Below are 19,427 nucleotides of genomic sequence, written 5' to 3' on the forward strand. Positions count from 1 at the left end.
TTTTGGGTTATTTCATGACAATAATACAAGCTAAAGTCGTTCTTCTTTTTATATTAATCCAAACTTTTGTTTAACTGAGAAAAATCTCAACTTTAACCTTATTTAACTGATAGTAAACCCATGGAAAGGCTACCTAAACAACCGGTTTCCATTGTCTGTTGCGCAGACGATGTCGGGGAGAGAACAAAGGTGACAGATTTCATGGTGGTGCGGGTGGTGGACTGGTGGCTGTAAAATCTCAGCAGAGTGACGGAGGTTGTGCCCCATGATGTCATTGATTTTAATGAAGAAGATGAACTACTCATTACTTAAGAACTTTGAAGAAGATGGGAGGAATAAATTAGAGAAAATGAAAGAAGAAAATAAAATAAATAAGAAGAAAACAAGAAATAAGAGAGAAAATGATGAAATGGAGAATGAAGAAATGAGAGCATCTACAATGGTAAGCTAGTTGGTACTAGCTTACCTTTGCCACATCATTTTTTTGAGCAACAACAATTTCAAGCTACAAGTTACTCTAATGGTGAAAGCCAAATTACTATTAACTTGATGAGACCTAATTAACACACTAATCTATTAATTTATTTAATTCTTAATTTCTAAATAAAAAATAAAAACTTTATAAATGAGACAACTATTTTTCTATTGGTTATGTTTTTATTGTGAGTCCATTTAAGCAAGTAGCTTCATGGAGCTACTAGCTTGAAATTATTTGAGCAAAGCTAATCTTATGTACAACTCTAATGATTGAGCTACTAGCTTACAATTTCTTAAAATTGCAAGCAAGTCCTTTTTCCCAACCATTGGAGATACTCTGAAGATCCAGGAGAATAAAGAAATGACGGGAGAATGGGACCCATGGTGACTTGTTTACCAACTGGGAATATTAGGTCAAAATTGGGGTGGGTTTACTGCAAGTTAAATGATCTCAAAGTTGAAATTTTTCCCGGTTAAACACGAGTTTGGATTAATATGAGAAGAGGGGCCTTAGTTTGGATTATTGTCATGAAATAACCCTTTTATTTTTCAAATAAACCCCTTTTATTTTGTATTTTTTGAAAACTTGAAATTATTGAAAGGTTATTATTCCGAATTTTGTTATTATTACAAAAACGTAAAAAATAATTATGTTAATTTTATTAGTCATATTTAAGATTTAAGTTTGTTAGTTTTAAACTCGTTAAAAAAAATACACGAGTCATAATAACATGCGCTATTATTGGATGCATGACCCAGGAGCATATAAATGAGCGCTACTAAATCTGAATGTCGTGATAATATAAGTAAGTCTATAATTGAAAATTCAACCTACATACTCCCTCCGTCCCAGTCAATTGTTGTCCTTTTGTTTTGGCACAAAGACCGAGGAAAGAGAAATGGGCAAATTACTAAACGACAAGTGGAACAAAATGAGTGTGAATGATCAAATTGTTCATCAAGTTCATTCTTAAAATAGAAAGGACAACACATCACTGAGACACGGACAACAAATGACCGGGACAGAGGGAGTATAATTTAATTAACCTTTTTCATTTTGATGACATAATACAGTTTTCATCATTAATGTACATATAACTTAGGAAAAAAGGACGGTTTTTATTCTCACGACTTTCATCAATAATGTAATTAAACTACTCTAATCAATCTATTAGTCACCACTTCGAACAACTATCACGGAGAATGAGAATAAATCAGATAATATGTGATAAGAGTCCCCTTTGTCCTATACATTGATGGAAATGAGAATAACCGGATATATCAATTGCAAAATGAGGACGAATAGAAACTACACTCATCCAACTAACAGTAGTAGTTCTTCCTTAAGATGTATACATCATATTACGAATAAAACGGATCAATAACACCTCACTTGCATAGATAAGACAAATTTTTTTTATGCTAATCTCAATGCATATTATTTTTAACTTATGTGCAATATTTTTTTTTTTGGGAAGTGTAAGCATCTTATTAATAATGAAAAAAGTCTCCTACAATGTGTTCTATTTGTAACACATTACATTCATCATTGTACCTCTATTGATTTTTGAGATAACTAATCCAATCAAGCACTCTTCTATTTCTTGTCTTAACTTCACACTGACTTAGTCTCAGCGGTACTTCATGCCGCACCCTGTTGAATATAACAGCATGCCTCCAAATATAACCCTCATGCCTGCTGATATTCCTGCAATGCCATAACTGTGCCATCAAGCTCGCCAGAATGACTGCTATGATATTTTCCTTGCAAGCAGATTGGTGCCTCTAACTTATCCACCATAATATGCATTGTCTGTCATGAATTTGACATACGCACCATTCTATCACCAAATGCAGACAATTCTTGCTGTAGTTGCATTCAAAAAAAAGATGGTCATGGTTCTCCTCCTCTAAACCACACAAGTGACAACAATTCTCCTGAGTAATGTGCATTTTAACCAATCTGTCGTGTGTTAATAACCGTTGTTGAGCCACTAACCAACACAAGAAAGTATGACGAGGTATAATCCAACTATTTAGCATCCATGGGTACCAACAAACCTTATCCCCATCTGGTTTAATCCATTGATAGCCCTGCCTGATAGTGTAATGCTCTACTTCATCTGCAAGAAATAATTTATCCTTATAAATATTTTTTTTGGCACATTTTCCTCCAAGCCTAACTACACCCAACACCAGGTTCATAATCCTTCCACCCAGTGTTTTTGATATAAACTGTGTGGACCTATTTTGCCCATAAATGGTATGCTTTCATTGCTACCCACCATACATATTTCCCTATGGTAGCTATGTTCCAACTGTGTAGATCTTTGAGTCCCAAACCACCATGTTTCAGAGGTTGACAAATCCAGGACCAAGAAACCAAAGCTGGACTTTTCTTCTGATCGTGACCATGCCAAAGGTATGATCTGCAAATAGATTCAATTTTACCAATAACTGTCTTTGGTAAGATAAAAATCCTGGCCCAATAGCGATGAAGATAACTAAGCACAGACTGAATGAGCACCAGTTGTCCAGCATAAGACAATTTTCTGGATCCAAGTCCTCTTATTCTTACAACAACTCTTTCTATTAAGGAATGACAGTCCAAAACAGAAAGCCTTTTGGAGGGAAACATTGACACCCAAATATTTGAAGGGGACTGTCCTCTTATGCATACCAGTGACCATTTCAATTTCCTTTATCAAGCTATCATCCATTCCATTGCAATAGAAATTGGATTTTCCTCTATTCATTGAAAGTCTTGTGGCTTTAGAGAAATACTCAAAGGCTTTCAGCAGTAGCTCTATAGATGCTTTTTCTCCTTTACAAAACATCATAAGATCATCAGCAAAACAAAGGTGTGTGAGCTGTATCATATTGCACACAGGATGAAATCTGGGTGCTGCTGCACTACCCCTAAAACTTGGCTTAAATATTCCAAGCATAAGGTGAACAGGAGGGGGGATAGGGGATCTCCCTGCCTAAGCCCTCTTTTTCCTTTAAAGAAGCCAAAAGTTTCTCCATTCAGAGATATTGAATAGGAGGGGGTAGATATGCATTGCACAAGAAGGTAACTAAATTTTTCAGGAAACCTAGTAGCTTCCAGCATATCTTTCACAAAAGCTCATTCTATAGAATCATAAGCTTTCTGTAGGTCAAGCTTCATCATCATTCTGGGGAACAAATCTTCCTTTTATACAATTTTACTAGATCTTGGCAAATGAAGATATTTCCCACTATATTCCTTCCCTCGATGAAAGCACTTTGAGAGGGATTAATAATATCAGGTAAAACTTTTCCCATTCTGGCACAATTTACTTTTAACAAGCATTTATACACAATATTGCAACAAACAATGGGTCTGAATTGCATTACTGTCTCAGGCAGCTCAACTTTTGGAATTAAAGTAATAATTGTATTGTTACTTTGCTTCAACACTTTACCAGAATGGAAAGCTCCTTTAACATCAGCAATCACATCATGTCTCACAATATCCCAATTATCCTTGAAAAACTGACTATTATAACCATCAGGGCCAGGAGCTTTGGTCTCAGCAGTCACATTAGCAGTCAATATAGCACAATGATCCTCAGAAATACATAGCCCCTTCTGTACCACTCTCTTGTTAATGGATGTCACAACATTGGAAGTGCCCAACAACATCTGATAATAGTTTTCAAAAGCTACTTTGATATTATCAGGTGTAGAACACATAATGTTCACTACTACAAATCCAGGCAACTACAACGCCCCTTTAACAACGCTTATTCACGAAAATCAAAATAAACGTTGTAGAATGTATGACGCGAATTTTACTATAATTAATTACAACGGGTATGGTTATATAACCGTTGTTATAATTTTAACAACGGGTCAAACATGCACAACTGTTGTTAATAATTTGACGCAAAATTGGCGCAAAGTTAGTGAAAATTAATCACAATGGTTATTTTTGAAACCCGTTGTTAAAACTTATTTAACAACGGTTGTTGTTTTACAACCGTTGTGAAAACGTTTTAACAACGGTTTTTGTTTAACAACCGTTGTCAATACTTTTCATACTATAAACCACACAAACACAGATCAGCTACAGCCACAAAACACAAACCTTAACACAAACACAAACACAAAACACACACTTTCTCATCGTCTCTTTCTCTCTTTCTCATCGTCGCTTTATCTTCTCGCCGTCACTGTTGATTTCATCGTCTCTTACTTTCTCTAATTATCAGGTAAATCTCGCCGTCACTGTTGGGTTCATCGTCTTTCATCGTCATTATTTTCTTTTTCTAATTATTTCATTTGCATGTATGTGTTTTTATCGATCATTATGTTATTGCTCTAAGTATTATTCGCTTAATTAGCTAATAAAACAAATTAAATAAAATAAAACAAAGAAGAAGCAAGATGATAGAGAGAAATGCATGATAAACTTAATTAATATATATATATATATATATATATATATATATATATATATATATATATATATAGAGGAAGGATCAAGTGAGTCCACTAAGAAGCATTGAGTCCCTAAGTCCTATTTGGAGCCATTAAAAAGATGGGATGGAGGGTTGAGATTGAAGGGGAAAAGGGAGGGATTAATGCTAAATGGAGGGGATTGAAGCTAATTAATCACTTTCCCTCACTACCTCCACTAATCAACCACTAATTTTACTATATAACATTTATTTTCCACTCACTTCTCTCTCATCTCACACAATTATCATTCCTCTCATCTCTCTAAAAATCAAAAACATTCAATTCCTCTCAAAAATCCAACAAAAATCAAAAATCAAATAATTCAAAAAACAAAATTTCCCCCTCATTCACTCACACACCCGCCACCACCACGACCCACCACCGCCCAAACCCAACCACTGCCGCCGCCATCAACCCGATCCACCGCCGCCACCACCACCACCCAAAAAAAACTGCAGCCCCAACAACCCTACACCGACCAGCCGCCACCACCACAGCCCCGACCTCCCTCACCACCGCCATTCACCACCATTTCCGACCCCACCGTAGCCACTCCAACAACCACGGCCCCGCACTCACCACCATTCCCGTCGCCTCCTCTTTTTTTTTTTTTTCAGATCTGGCCGTCCTCATCACGCCGTCCTCACGCCGATCTCTTCAAGTTATTGTGGTGTTGTTTGTTTGTTCAATTTCAAAAACAATGGCTCTTGTTTGTTGTTTGTAGATCGCTTTGTTTCAATTTTTTTTTTTTTTTTCTTCTGATTAATAGGATCTTTTAGTTTTCATCTTTTATTTTAATTTAATAGGTTATTGTGTTGTTGTTGTTTTGTTGTTTGTTTGTTCAATTTAAAAAAAAAATGGTTCTTGTTTGTTGTTTGTAGATCGGCTGTTTCATCATTATTTTTTTTTTTTTTTTTTTTTTTTTTTTCAGATTAATAGGATAGTTTAGTTTTCATCTTTTATTTTAATTTAATAGGTTATTGTGTTGTTGTTTTGTTGTTTGTTTGTTTAATTTCAAAAAAAATTGTTCTTGTTTGTTGTTTGTAGATCTATTTTGTTTCATTTTTTTTTTTTTTTTTTTTTTTTTTTCGATTAATAAGATCTTTTAGTTTTCATCTTTTATTTTAATTTAATAGGTTATTGTTTGTTGTGGGGGTTATAAATTTTTTGTTAAAGTTATAGATCTACTTTTTTTTTATTTTTGTAGATCTATATTATATACTCTATTTTTGTAGATCTATATTGAAAAATAATCATATTGTCATGTTTTTTATTATTAGATCTAATAAATATATTTATTTTCAGATTTACACTCGTATTTTATACATTTTTGTCAGATTTACACTCATAATTCTTTAAATTTACACTTGTTTTTCCTCACATTTACACTCGTTTTTATTTAAATTTACACTTGTATCTCCTCACATTTACACTCGTTTTTATTTAAATTTACACTTGTATCTCCTCACATTTACACTCGTATTGCTCTTAAATTTACACTTGTATCTCCTCACATTTACACTCGTATTTCTTTAAATTTACACTCATATTTCTTAACATTTACAATCGTATTTCTTAACATTTACACTTGTTTTTACTCACATTTACACTCGTATTTCTTTACATTTACACTCTTAAAATTATATAAATTTGCACTCATATTTTTTGTGGATATGAGTTGGTGGGGAAGGACGATGATGGTGGCATTTTTTGGTAGTCGGACTAAAGTTTTACTCGTAAAGGACAAAGTTGATGGTGGCGTTTTTTGGTAGTCGGACTAAAGTTTTACTCGTAAAGGACAAAGTTACACTTATAAAGGACCAAATTCACACTCAAAGGACAAAATTTACACTCTAAAACCTTCAAATTTACACTTAAAATACTACATTTTCACTCATAAAACACCACATTTACACTCGTAAAACATCACATTTACACTTGTAAAATGCAAAAATTATGTAAATTCAAAATTTCCGTCACAAAAAATCAAATTTACACTAAAAAAATGTTACATTTACACTCGTAAAATTTCACATTTACACTTGTAAAATGTTAAAATTATATAAATTCAAAATTTCCGTCACAAAAAAATCAAATTTACACTCTTAAAATGTTACATTTACACTCGTAAAACTTCACATTTACACTTGTAAAATGTTAAAATTATATAAATTCAAAATTTCCGTCACAAAAAAATCAAATTTACACTCTTAAAATGTTACATTTACACTCGTAAAACTTCACATTTACACTTGTAAAATGTTAAAATTATGTAAATTCAAAATTTCCGTCACAAAAAATCAAATTTACACTCTAAAAATGTTACATTTACACTCGTAAAACATCACATTTACACTTGTAAACTGTTAAAATTATATAAATTCAAAATTTTCGTCACAAAAAATAAATTTTACACTCTTAAAATGTTACATTTACACTCGTAAAACCTCACATTTACACTTGTAAAATGTTAAAATTATATAAATTCAAAATTTCCGTCACAAAAAATCAAATTTACACTTTTAAAATGTTACATTTACACTCGTAAAACCTCACATTTACACTTGGAAAATGTTAAAATTATATTTCCGTCACATTTACACTTGTAAAACTCATACAACATTACATTTACACTTCTGAAATCTAAAACTCAAAACTGATTAATTAGGGGCTAGAGAGAGAAAGAAAAATTAATTAGTGTGTAGAAATTTGATTAGTGGTAATTTTTTTTGGTAATTTTCAATCTCAACCATCCATCTCAATCCAACCATCCACATTTTTTTCCTTTTCTTTTTAATGGCCTTTAATCAAATTCATCTCAACCTTCCATTTAGTCCATCCAATGGCCCTTAGAGGGACTTAAGGACTTAAATGAGGTAAGGGACTCATTAGATCTTACCTCTATATATATATATATATATATATATATATATATATATATATATATATATATATATATATATATATATATATAAATACATAAATTTTAAAAAAAAAATTACATTAATAAAAATGCAATTCTTATATTTTCATAGAGAGTCTTATTCTCTTCTATGATATCCGTCCTTTCCTCCTTAGCTATTTGGAGGTTCCGTTCAGCAGTTGCTATGTGACACCCTTAAATCTAGTCTTAAATAAATACGTAAATTCTACAGAAAAACTGGTAGGATATGTTTGTAAATGGTTCAACTAGTCCAAAAACCTGCAATTTCAAAAAAAAATTTCTAACCAAACCATTCACAATCAATCCAACTCAAGAAGTCCAACATTCCCAGAAGCGGGTGCCAAAACCCTGCAAAAGCTGATGAACTACTTTACATGCCATAGCTAAATAGAAAGTAGTATGATACAAACCCAAAATAGAAAAAGGGAGACATATGTCCCTTCAAATAATATACAAACCAAAAGATAAAAGGTTTACTATAAGTATAGCCAAAAACTAGGTCCAAGGTTCCTTGCTCACTAGCTCGTCTGTGACCCCCAACAAAGCATCAACAACCTGTCAATCGCATTTTATACAAACACGAAAGCCACAATTCAGTGGGGAGTAACTTCGAGTCCTCCCAGCCACGAATCGTCAAAATTAATGTAACATGTAATGTAACATGTAAACAATTTGATAAACCATTTACTTATCATGTATTCTAGCAAAAGACCCCTAAATTGACCAAACTAAACTATCATGTGAATCATATAACAAATAGTAATCCAAACTTTATCAACTGTAACCGGCTTACATCTCACCTATTACAGTTCATAAAATCACCATACAAGAAAGGGCAATATATCAAAGACAGGCATAAGTTCTTAGCACGGTCAATAGTCACTTTGTAACTCGAGTCTATACCACGAGGTAGGGAAGGTAATCGAACCGGTATCTTGGCTCAGCGGTTAATATTAATAAAACATGACCAAGAGACAACACAACCCTAGCCTAAAATCTGCGCAGACCTAGACATGCGGATACACACCACCGCACCCAAGACCCAACACTTTTTTTTAAAACAAAGTGAAGTGAGTACCCTAAGGACACCACCGAAGGGTTGGCTAGTACTTAAGCTGACCCCATACTATCAAAATAAGTACCTGAGGTCATGCCCCAACTTGGATATAAATCCACTAGTCAGGAACACAAAGGCTATCAAGCAGTGAACATATACTCGTCAGAGACTATAAAGACCTATCTATGATGAAGGCCGAAGTACTCACCTAGGACCTAGTCCCGGCCTAGTCCCGACTTGAATACTTTAGCCCACACCACACAAGACTCACCACACCAGTCAAGTAAGACACCCACTTAACCATAAGAGGGCAATAAGTCCTACTTACAAACATAAATTCCAATATTCTATCATGTGAAAGGCTATATAAATGTCTAATCAGCAGATAAACCAACAGAATCCTCAATACAAACTTCCAATTCTAACAATATTAACCAAATTAAAGGCTTCGGGGAATCTAGGGCCGTTTTTACAACATAAAAAAGCTACTTAAATCAACTAATTACACATGTGAGATAAAAATATAATGAATGGCCTAAAACAAGAAAAAGGCCGACTATCTAATTCATTCAAAATTTCATCCAACCGAATTTTTTACCCGCAACCCCAGCCCTGCGACAGGTACGGGTTAAATTACGGCTGATCAATCACTCAATTGACTGACATCGAGTTAGTCAAAGGGATTAAGGCTCAGGTTTCGGCACAATCAACAAAGCATTACAACTATCCCTATACAATTCATTCTGAGCCTATTATTTACAAATTCATTTTGTAAACTATCCTAACATGTGATAACTATTAATATAAGCACAATTTTTCCATTAACATAATTTTTGTTACTAGTATGCTTCAATTCAAAATACTACCCATTTGTTACTTATACTATTCTATTATTAATTAACCCGAAAAGACCAAGATTGTACGAAAACCCGCGAAACAAGCACGGACCGACCCGGGCCAACCGTGGGCTAGCCGTGGGCCTGCCACGGCCTGCCGGCCTGCTGCCCCACCATTACTCCTCTTATTTTTTTTCATTTTTGCTCAGTATAAGACCGTCTGAAAATTAATTAATCGTCCCCAATTCAACTTTGATAATTTAAACTAACAAAAGGCATAATTTAAGCTAACAATTGACATGCATGCAACCATTCTAAACATGTGAAAATTACTACACCAACAAAAATCACCAAACATACAAAAACAACAAAGATTGTGACGATAATTCGTCGAGTAACTCGAAATATGTTACCTTAAGCTAGAAAATGAGCAATTAGCACCTCAAAACCGAAACCCTAACAACAACTAGCCGCTATCCTCTACAATATACGAGTCCCCGAACTCGTCCTCCAAATCTTCACCTAATTAAACAATAAAAACACACTAATTAAGCATAAAAACCGAAATTACCGAATTTTGGTCTTAAAACAACTTAATGAAAACTGAAATTAAATTATACCAAGTTGTAGATCGCGACGAGAGGATTCCGGAAAGGTAAATTATGCGAAAAACGGACTACAAACGAGTAAGATATGGTGAATTTGAGCTTGATTTTGTGAAAATGGTGATTTGTTAATTGAAGAAGATGAAGGATAGAGGAAAAACAGAAAAAAAGAAAGAAAAGGGGGGGTGTGGTCCGCGTAAGGGAGGAAGGAAAGGAGGAAAGGAGGTGCGGGATTTTTAGTCGGGATTTTTTAGTCGGTTTTTTGCCACTCGTTTCAATAATAATTAAATCCGTAAGTCAAATGCAAATTCCGTCAAGACCAAAGTTCTTAAACACGAGATTACAATAAAATTGAGTATTCATACGACCCATTTCCAAATTCGTTTACCCAACGTTCAAACGAATTGTCATTTTCCCCCCGATACGCCCTTATTTCGAAATAAAAGATTTTACACGGTTTAAACTATTTTTAAACATTTCAAAACTATCAAAATAAATACTTTTCTTCAAAATATAATAAAATTATATTTCTTTGAATTATTTTTACTTTAAATACTTTATTGTCAAATTTTACTTGATTAATTAATTATTTTCGAAATATATTAACGGTCCGAAATTTACGGGGCGTTACATGCTATATCGTCATATAGCTGCAACTGTTGCTGCTCTGTCAAGCCATCTTTTTTGGCGTCCTTCAGTACGGATCGAGCATCCACAAGGTAGCTCCTGAAACTGTCCTCAATATGGAGCAACCGGCGGATGAAACTGTTGTTGTTCTCGATCATAGTAAGAGTCTTAAGGATGATATCATTCATTTTGTTGATGAAGTTTGGAGTTTGTTTGAAAGATTAATTAGGGTTTATTTGGAGTTTGTTTTAGCAGTTAGGGTTTGGAGATATATAGTGAGATAATGGAATGTTAGTTGAGATAATGTATGTATTTATACTAAGTAATGTGTGGTTTGAGTTGTTTTTTAATTAATATATATGTTAGGAAGTTGTGCCATAATCATCATCATATCTCTCTCTGGTGTTTTAAATCTTATTATAACCCTTCTCATTCCATATTGTCCATTCATATGCACAAGGATGGCAGTAATAATGTATGCATCGGAATTATAACGGGCCGTAATTATGCATGCATCTAGCAATATTTAATTTAATTTTCATTTTATTTTTTAAAAACAAACAACAACGGTTATTGAGAAACAACCCGTTGTCTTTAGTTATAACAACGGTTTTGTATATTACAACCCGTTGTTATAACTTTCCCCCCAAAATTGAGTCACACTTTCCACAACGGGTTTTTATACTTAAAACCGTTGTTAATAGTTTTAACAACGGGTTCCTTAAGAAAACCAACCGTTGTTAAAACCTTTTACAACGGACGCTTTAACAACGTCCGCTTTTTTATATAACAACGGTTTTTAACCGTTGTTATAACCTGTATCTGTAGTAGTGGTTATTCATGTCTTTAATCTGAAACACTCGATTTTTGGACCTTCTTCTTCTAATATTTGCATGAAAATAGGAAGTATTTTCATCTATTCACATTTTTCCTTCTGACTGAGAAATTGGTGTCTGGCTTTCCTCAGTTCAACCACTTCCTTGGCACACTCCTGTTCATTTTTGCACAACTGCTCATTTAAAGGATCCAGTATCAACAACTCCTGAAAGTTCTGAAAGGATAGTTCAGCAACATGAGTGAGGTTCTTAATATCGTCAAACTGCTCCTTATTTAGTTTCTTTAAGTCAGGCTTCAATCCTTTCAATTTTTGACCACCATATACATAGGGGTCCCCTGATAGTCCCTTTGCCATCCATTCTTCACAATATCAGAATATCCAGGAGCCATAGACCACATATTAAAATACTTGAATGTGGTCCCTCTCCTCCGATGTTCTACTTCAAAACTAACTAGACAAGGACAATGATCAAACGTGCGTTCAGGGAGGAAGTGGACATAACTATCATGGAAAGTGTCAGTCCACTCAGCATTGATAAAAATACTATCTATCCTGCTATAAACTTTTGTACCAATTTCATGTTAGGTTCATATACCCCTTATTAGACTCATCTAATTCATTTTATAAATTACTCATTAATTGATCTCACGGATCTAGTTGCATGCATAATAAAAGAATAAGAAAAACGGTTTCCTTACATTTAGAAAGACACGAAATGGGCACAAGTAAGGTCTCCTACCTTCACTTGTTCTTGAGCTATGAATAATAGGATGATCCTCCAACCTCAAGTATATAGATACTCCTTAAAAATTGCACCCAAGACTATTTCCCTTAAAACTAATATACTAATTAACTAGATTAATATACTAGTAATCCTTAAATAATTATAACAATAATTGTATTACTACATTAGTAATATTATTATGTGATTTTAGAATTAGATGAAAAATTTTATGAGATCTAAAAACAAGTTTTAGAGAGAATAAGAGAGGTTTTATGTCAAAACCCTAAAATTGTATATGAATGAAAATAAGAGCAAAATATGCTCTTATTGAGCCTTGTGACGCCAGGTGAGAGGAAGGGAGAGAGGTCAATGAATGGCTTTTGTCTTACCCATAAAATGTAGGCTTGCATGGCTAGTTAGTGTAGGTTATGATTATGTTTTATTTAGCAATTAAATAAAACACCCACTAACTTATAAGTCCTCCCCTTTTTGGTCCATACCTAAAATGGACATCCATTTTATGTTTGTGATTGTGTCAAATATCATTTGTTAGGTCATGTGTCACACACTATGCCCATAACTAATTTTAATGCATATTTATTCAAATAAATATCATTTCTTAATAAATTAATCACATATGACAAATTAGCTAGTAAGTTATGATCACAAGTATAAAATGGGTCATATTAATATAATTCACAACATTTTGCAATTATAATTAATCAATCATTATTAATTTAATTGTTTCATAAAGAATAATCAATTTTAGTAATAAAATCTTTTAATTACTAAAATAAATCTTATTTAATCAAATTACAATAAGATACAAATATTCTCACTTACAAATGAATTGTTCAAATTTAAGGAATTGATTAACTTGTATTGACATACAATTAATCAACTTATCTATTAAGGGAACTGTCCTACAGGTGTGACCTTAAGGGATCAACCGATCACCACCGTCAAACGACAGTAATGTCAAACTCTAGTTAGCCAATCATTACCGATTAATGTTGATCAGTTGACTATATAATGAATCATCCCTTACGTATTCTTATTATGAGATTTAATTATGATGTTTAATCATGTGATCGCACTATTGTTGAGGACACTTACTCCAACAATCTCCCACTTGTCCGAGACAAGTGTGCGTTACCAATTCTCTTGTCCTATTACAATCTCCCACTCAATGCAAGGTGTATTGCAGCTCGTACTTACATTTGATCATATCTTGAGTGGTTTCCTCGATCTTGAGAGTAACTGTTTGACCGGAATTATCTACCGGAGATACCTTCCCAGCGTGGCCATGCATTTTCAGTTCACTACTCCTTGAGTGGCCCTGAGATTTTAGATAACCCTGACAAGGGGGTGGACAATTCCTATCGCACTAATCTCTTCGTACACCCACAGTTCATCATGACCCAAAAGATGCACACTCACCCCTTTTGACAGAATAGCTTGGGGCAAAAATCAAAGTTAATCAGAAACTGTGCCCATTTGGGCGAATAGTCTTTAGTCAAAGAATTGACTCAAAAGAATACTATAGTAGCTCTCGCCACGACCAGGCTTTATAAAAATTACCAGAACTCTATAAGCGGTCACTGCCCGATAGAGTGTCCCATACAGTCTGCCTATGTGATCGACTAGTCATCTCTTATGACTCTATGGCACTTGAACTTGCCATCAATCGCATCACACTCTAGTCACTTCGAGACGTCACCTCATATTAGCAACTAAGGGCCAATACTATGTTAATCCAGTTCACTTTAATAGGGTTCAAAGTTGTCCTTACAACCTATTTGGATATAACAAAGTAATAAAAGAGTTTTTAATAAAACTCAAACGGTGAATGTATTATAATATATGTAAAATTGATACTATATCAATTACTACATAATCTATAATCCATATTTAATATTGTATATAAGTATACATCTCAACTTTATTGAAATGGCATGACTTATCATGCTTAGCCTTTGAAAAAGCCTTGGTTAGCAAGTTTTAGCAATACTTTGCACTTTCTCTAACCTTACTATATACTATTTCCCATTCTTGTGAATAATCTTGTATTATAAGAAATTTTTTGAGTACGTGTCTAGATTCAATCTGGACATAGGCTCTCTTGCCTTTGAATAACTCCCACTGTCCTCACAGTGTGTAGGGATAGGACTTTCGATTATTGGAACGAACTACCATAGTTCCTCCAATTCGTAAAACCGACTACCCCAGCCGCTTTATCCTTCCAAAACTTCTTTAAGGCCTCGACAGGCGCCTCCTGATGCTCAAGCATCTTGGCCACTTCATTTATACTCATCATCTCGGCCCTAGCATATAAGGCAGATCTCTTCGGTGGCATCTTTGAACTATATAAGAGAAGAGGTAAACATAAACACACATCTCACAACTTAAACACGTATATGACCTGAGCAGCTCACACTCGACTGAGCAACACAACCCACTCGATCGAGTTGAGGCCACTCGATTGAGTTGCCCACTTACTCGATCGAGTGCCTCGACTCCAGAACCTGACCATAAAGCATCAAACAACCCACTCGATCGAGCCCCTAACTTACTCGATCGAGTAGCCCATGCTCGATCGAATCCCCAATTTACTCGATCGAGTGCCCAAAAAACAGCAGCGACTGTCCAAAAACGATATACACGTCACTCGATCGAGTCCTACTCACTTGATTGAGTCCCTCACCTACTCGATTGAGTGCCCCCCACTCAATCGAGTCATGCTGACTCGTAAGTTACCCGCATGTTCAACTCAATTATTTCCCACAACAACAATATATATAAATACGTGCGCGTAAATACAACAATCAACATCCTATTTTACATGTTTCTAATAACCCACATTAGAAATCAATCATCATGCAATTCCTTTATTCATTTCAACATATAATCATGCTACTTACTCACCTTTCGCCACCACATTCCCCATTCTCCACATTCAGTTATCCACCGATTTATACCACACATTTCAATATAGATATGCAACATAACTTAAATAAACACATAGCGATCCCATGACACACCCCATAGTGACCGGTTCAAAGTTGTAGGGCGAGATCGCGACTTTAGGACGTCTCCCAAGCATTTACATTAGCTCCTAACAACTCCTACCCGGGTTCATTTTACTTTGACTCCCTAGATTCATTGGGTTCATTAGTTAAAGGTTCCAAAATCGTTGCTCTGATACCACTTTGTAACACCCATATACACCAAGTGCCTTACCAGGACCACCTAATGCATGTGAATGCTACCATCTCGGTTACCCGAGGCAATATATATCAAATAGACAACAAAGAAATGTATTTTATTAAGTAAATTTAAAGTGATACATGTACAAACCAAAAATGGTTAAATGAAAATACAACTGTTCCAAAAATGCCAAACCAACTTAAGTAAATAACTGTTTAACAACACAGCGGAAGACTTCTAGACATCTTGTGATGACTCAACCCAGCTATCTCATGCGCGTCCATCTCATACCTACTCAATAACTGCTCACCATCCCCGAATGTATCACCACAGTTTTTAAAACATTTAAACGAGGTCAGTTACTGATTACACAAAATAATACAACAGATACAGTACACAAATTACCCAACCTCCATCACAACTCCACACACCTGATTACACACTAAAGTGTGTATTCCTGCCAGAATACCTATCGTAACAGATATTCCTCGCCGCCAGTGGGGGACCGCAGCTGTTCCCACCTAAGCCCCGCTCACCTCATCCAAGGGATAACCCATGTTCCTTAATGTGCACATCCCCTATGTAGCGGGTTCCACAGAGGGAAAATCAAGGGCGTGAAGTCACTCCCGCAAGTGACTCCACTCAGACGAGGATGCACCTCGAGAACCACAGACAATTATACAACCAACCACATTATACAACACAATCACCAATTTCCAATTCCAATACGATATGAAACAACAACATTAACAACCATCAACAACAACTATGTAACCAATAACCGAGTAGGGAAATACTACCTGGAATAAGCAATCACGAGACCGTCACAAGCAGCTAATCAATAATGCTCCTCTACGAAGCCTCCTCCTATAACCACATATAATCATACAATTACCATCTAATCAACATTATACTCCCAAAACCCCCAATCTACCCAATTAGGGTTTTAAACAAAATCAACGAAACAATATAAAAATTATACAAGGATTTTACTCTCGACACGACGAACTCAACGGCGTAAAGAACACGACGATCGACAACCGTAGCCTTTGGGATTTGATAGCAACGCCACGAATGAAAGCAACGTAACTTGTTTTCTTTTTGAAAGGTTTTAGAAAAGGTGAAAAGTGATAAAGAAGGTGACGGAAGGCTTTATATATTAATCACGCGTTATTATCAAAACCCGGCTAAAACAACCCGCTTAACCAACTTACTCGATCGAGTAAGGGACTTACTCGATCGAGTGCCCCTTACTCGATCGAGTGTCATACATACTCAATCGAGTACCCATCAGGCAGACTATTGTTTCGTATAAAAACATACTTACTCGACAGAGTATGCCCTCTCGATAGAGTACCCATAGACATAGAAAACCATAGTATTACATTAAGATGGATTTATATCAAGCCTATCATCAAAGACTTGGACACCTAATGATCATTCTGGATACACTATTGCTAAGGGATATGATTTTCTTTGAATCAAGGCACATGAAGTTCAGTTTGGAATTCTTGGACTATCCCAAAACATGGTTTTTTAGCTTGGATTTATCATCATGGGAATATGAATACAAAAAGTAAGCTATATAATTTGGGGATCTGTGATGATTTTACCTGTTGTATATGTGGAGGGTCGTCAGAAACCATGGACCATCTATTCTTCGAGTGCCCTTATAGCAGAAGTACCATCCGCCATGTCGGAGCCTGGATTGGAATAACTTTTCCTAACAATAACATGGTTGCTCGACGCCTAGGACGGACTGGATCTCAGTTACAATTGGGTAATCTTGATGCCGCTCTAAACGGATGCATTTATCATCTTTGGCAACAAAGAAATTTAAGCAAGCATGATTCAGTTCTTATCCGGCCAAATAAGGTTGCTCGAATAACTATGGAGGAGCTGAAAATGAGATTTCGAGGTGTGGATAGAAGGAAGATTGATCGGAGGGAAGAGAATTGGCTTCAGAAGCTTCTGAGAATGGGATGTTGATTCCCCGTGTGATTTTTGTCGGGAACCGAGAACATATCTCAGGTGAAGTAAAGGGGGAAAGATAGAAAATAGGGATAATCTATGGTTTTTCCTTACAACAATTTCTGATGGTTTTGTATCAGAATTTGATGTTTTGTTTTTGTTATATTGGGCTGTTTTTGGTCTTTCGGCCATTAGTTGTGATATGGGGCTAGACATAGTGTCGACTTGATGTTAAGTCTAGGCCTCATTGTATGGTGACTCTTCTTTTTTATATATACTTACATTTATCAAAAATAATAATAATAATAATAATAATAATAATAATGTTTGGGTACGATTTTGCTATTTTAATATAATAATTACTTTTCTTATATAAGTTCTCCTTATGTTTTAATATGGTCCAATCCAATTTGTAATCAGATAATCCATTATATGAGCTAATGGGCCCAAAACCCATTAGTTAATCCCTTTATAAATAGAATTTAATCTAGCAAGCAACTAGGTCAATTCTTTTGTTTTGTGCGTGCTGCTCACGCATGCTCTCTCTCTGTTTTTCTCTCTTTTGTACTCTTTTCTCCCTTTGATTCCATTGTTGAATATCTTTCATTCTTCCAAACTCATAGACAAATTATATTTTCATAATTCTTGCTCATATCTTTACAACATATTTATCTCCAAATATTTTTATGGAGCCTTTAGACCTATCTTTATGGTCTCTTATTTTAATGGGTAAAGAGGAAGAAAAATCTTTTGGGGTGCTTTCATGGATTTGAAATTGGGTATTCTTTAAAGTCGATTTTTGGGATGATGTCACGTGTTGGAGACAAGGATTTGATGGTCGTGTCTTTCATGAAGGTTTTCATTAATTCGCATTGTTAATTTCTAAAAAGGTAACTAGGTGTTTCTTTTTTAATTGTGTTTATGCCAATTGATGTGCTCAATACGATTTAATGATTATTTTGTATGATTGGTACATGTTTGATTGTTTATTATCATGTTTAATTATGTTTTCGCATGTTTGAACATGTTTTAATGTTTTGATAATATATCATATGTTGTTTATGCGTTAGTTTTGGGTGTCATGAGCGCAATTATGGTTTACGAATGAAACCCTAGTGGCGGCCTGATAGGCGACCAAGAGTGGGATTCAAAGTTATAGCTAAAGCTAGTACAACCTTGATGATAATTTGAGTGTTATAGCTGAAGTTAGTACAACTTTGGGTTGTTACTCTAGTTATGGCTGAAACAGGTATAACCTTGGAAATATGAATTAAGGTTATAGCTGAAGCTACTATAACTTTGGAATACGAGTTACTAGTATAAATTTGAATTTCATGTCGAGGTTATGGTTAAGGTTAGTATAACCTCAGGATATATGTTAAAGTTATAGGCAAGGTAAATGTAACCTCGCATTTAGAGTTTAAGTTATAGCTGGAATTACTATAAAATTGATTGTTAATACTTGTTTCACATGTTATGTGCTGTTCATTTATCATAAGATATTTGCATAAGTCGTTGGTTACTCTATTCATATGATAAGTTGTACAGTCAGTTATATTATTCTATGAGTTATGTCATGATGTTGTTCATGCATTGTTGGTACAGTCAGTTATACTGTGCGTTTATTGGTTGGCTTGTTGTATAGATGACGATAGT

General features: G+C 34.8%; 1 long non-coding RNA gene across 1 annotated transcript; it reads right to left on the bottom strand.

Moving 5' to 3' along the window:
- Positions 1-8,262: 8,262 nt before the first annotated feature.
- LOC141652400 (uncharacterized) lies at positions 8,263-10,501 on the bottom strand. Its single transcript, XR_012547193.1, has 3 exons — positions 10,420-10,501; positions 10,213-10,321; positions 8,263-8,461 (listed from the first exon to the last, which is right to left on the bottom strand). It is a non-coding gene; the product is annotated as an uncharacterized LOC141652400 (long non-coding RNA).
- Positions 10,502-19,427: the final 8,926 nt, after the last annotated feature.

Source organism: Silene latifolia, chromosome 4 (assembly GCF_048544455.1).
Source record: "Silene latifolia isolate original U9 population chromosome 4, ASM4854445v1, whole genome shotgun sequence".
NCBI classification, from domain to species: domain Eukaryota; kingdom Viridiplantae; phylum Streptophyta; class Magnoliopsida; order Caryophyllales; family Caryophyllaceae; genus Silene; species Silene latifolia.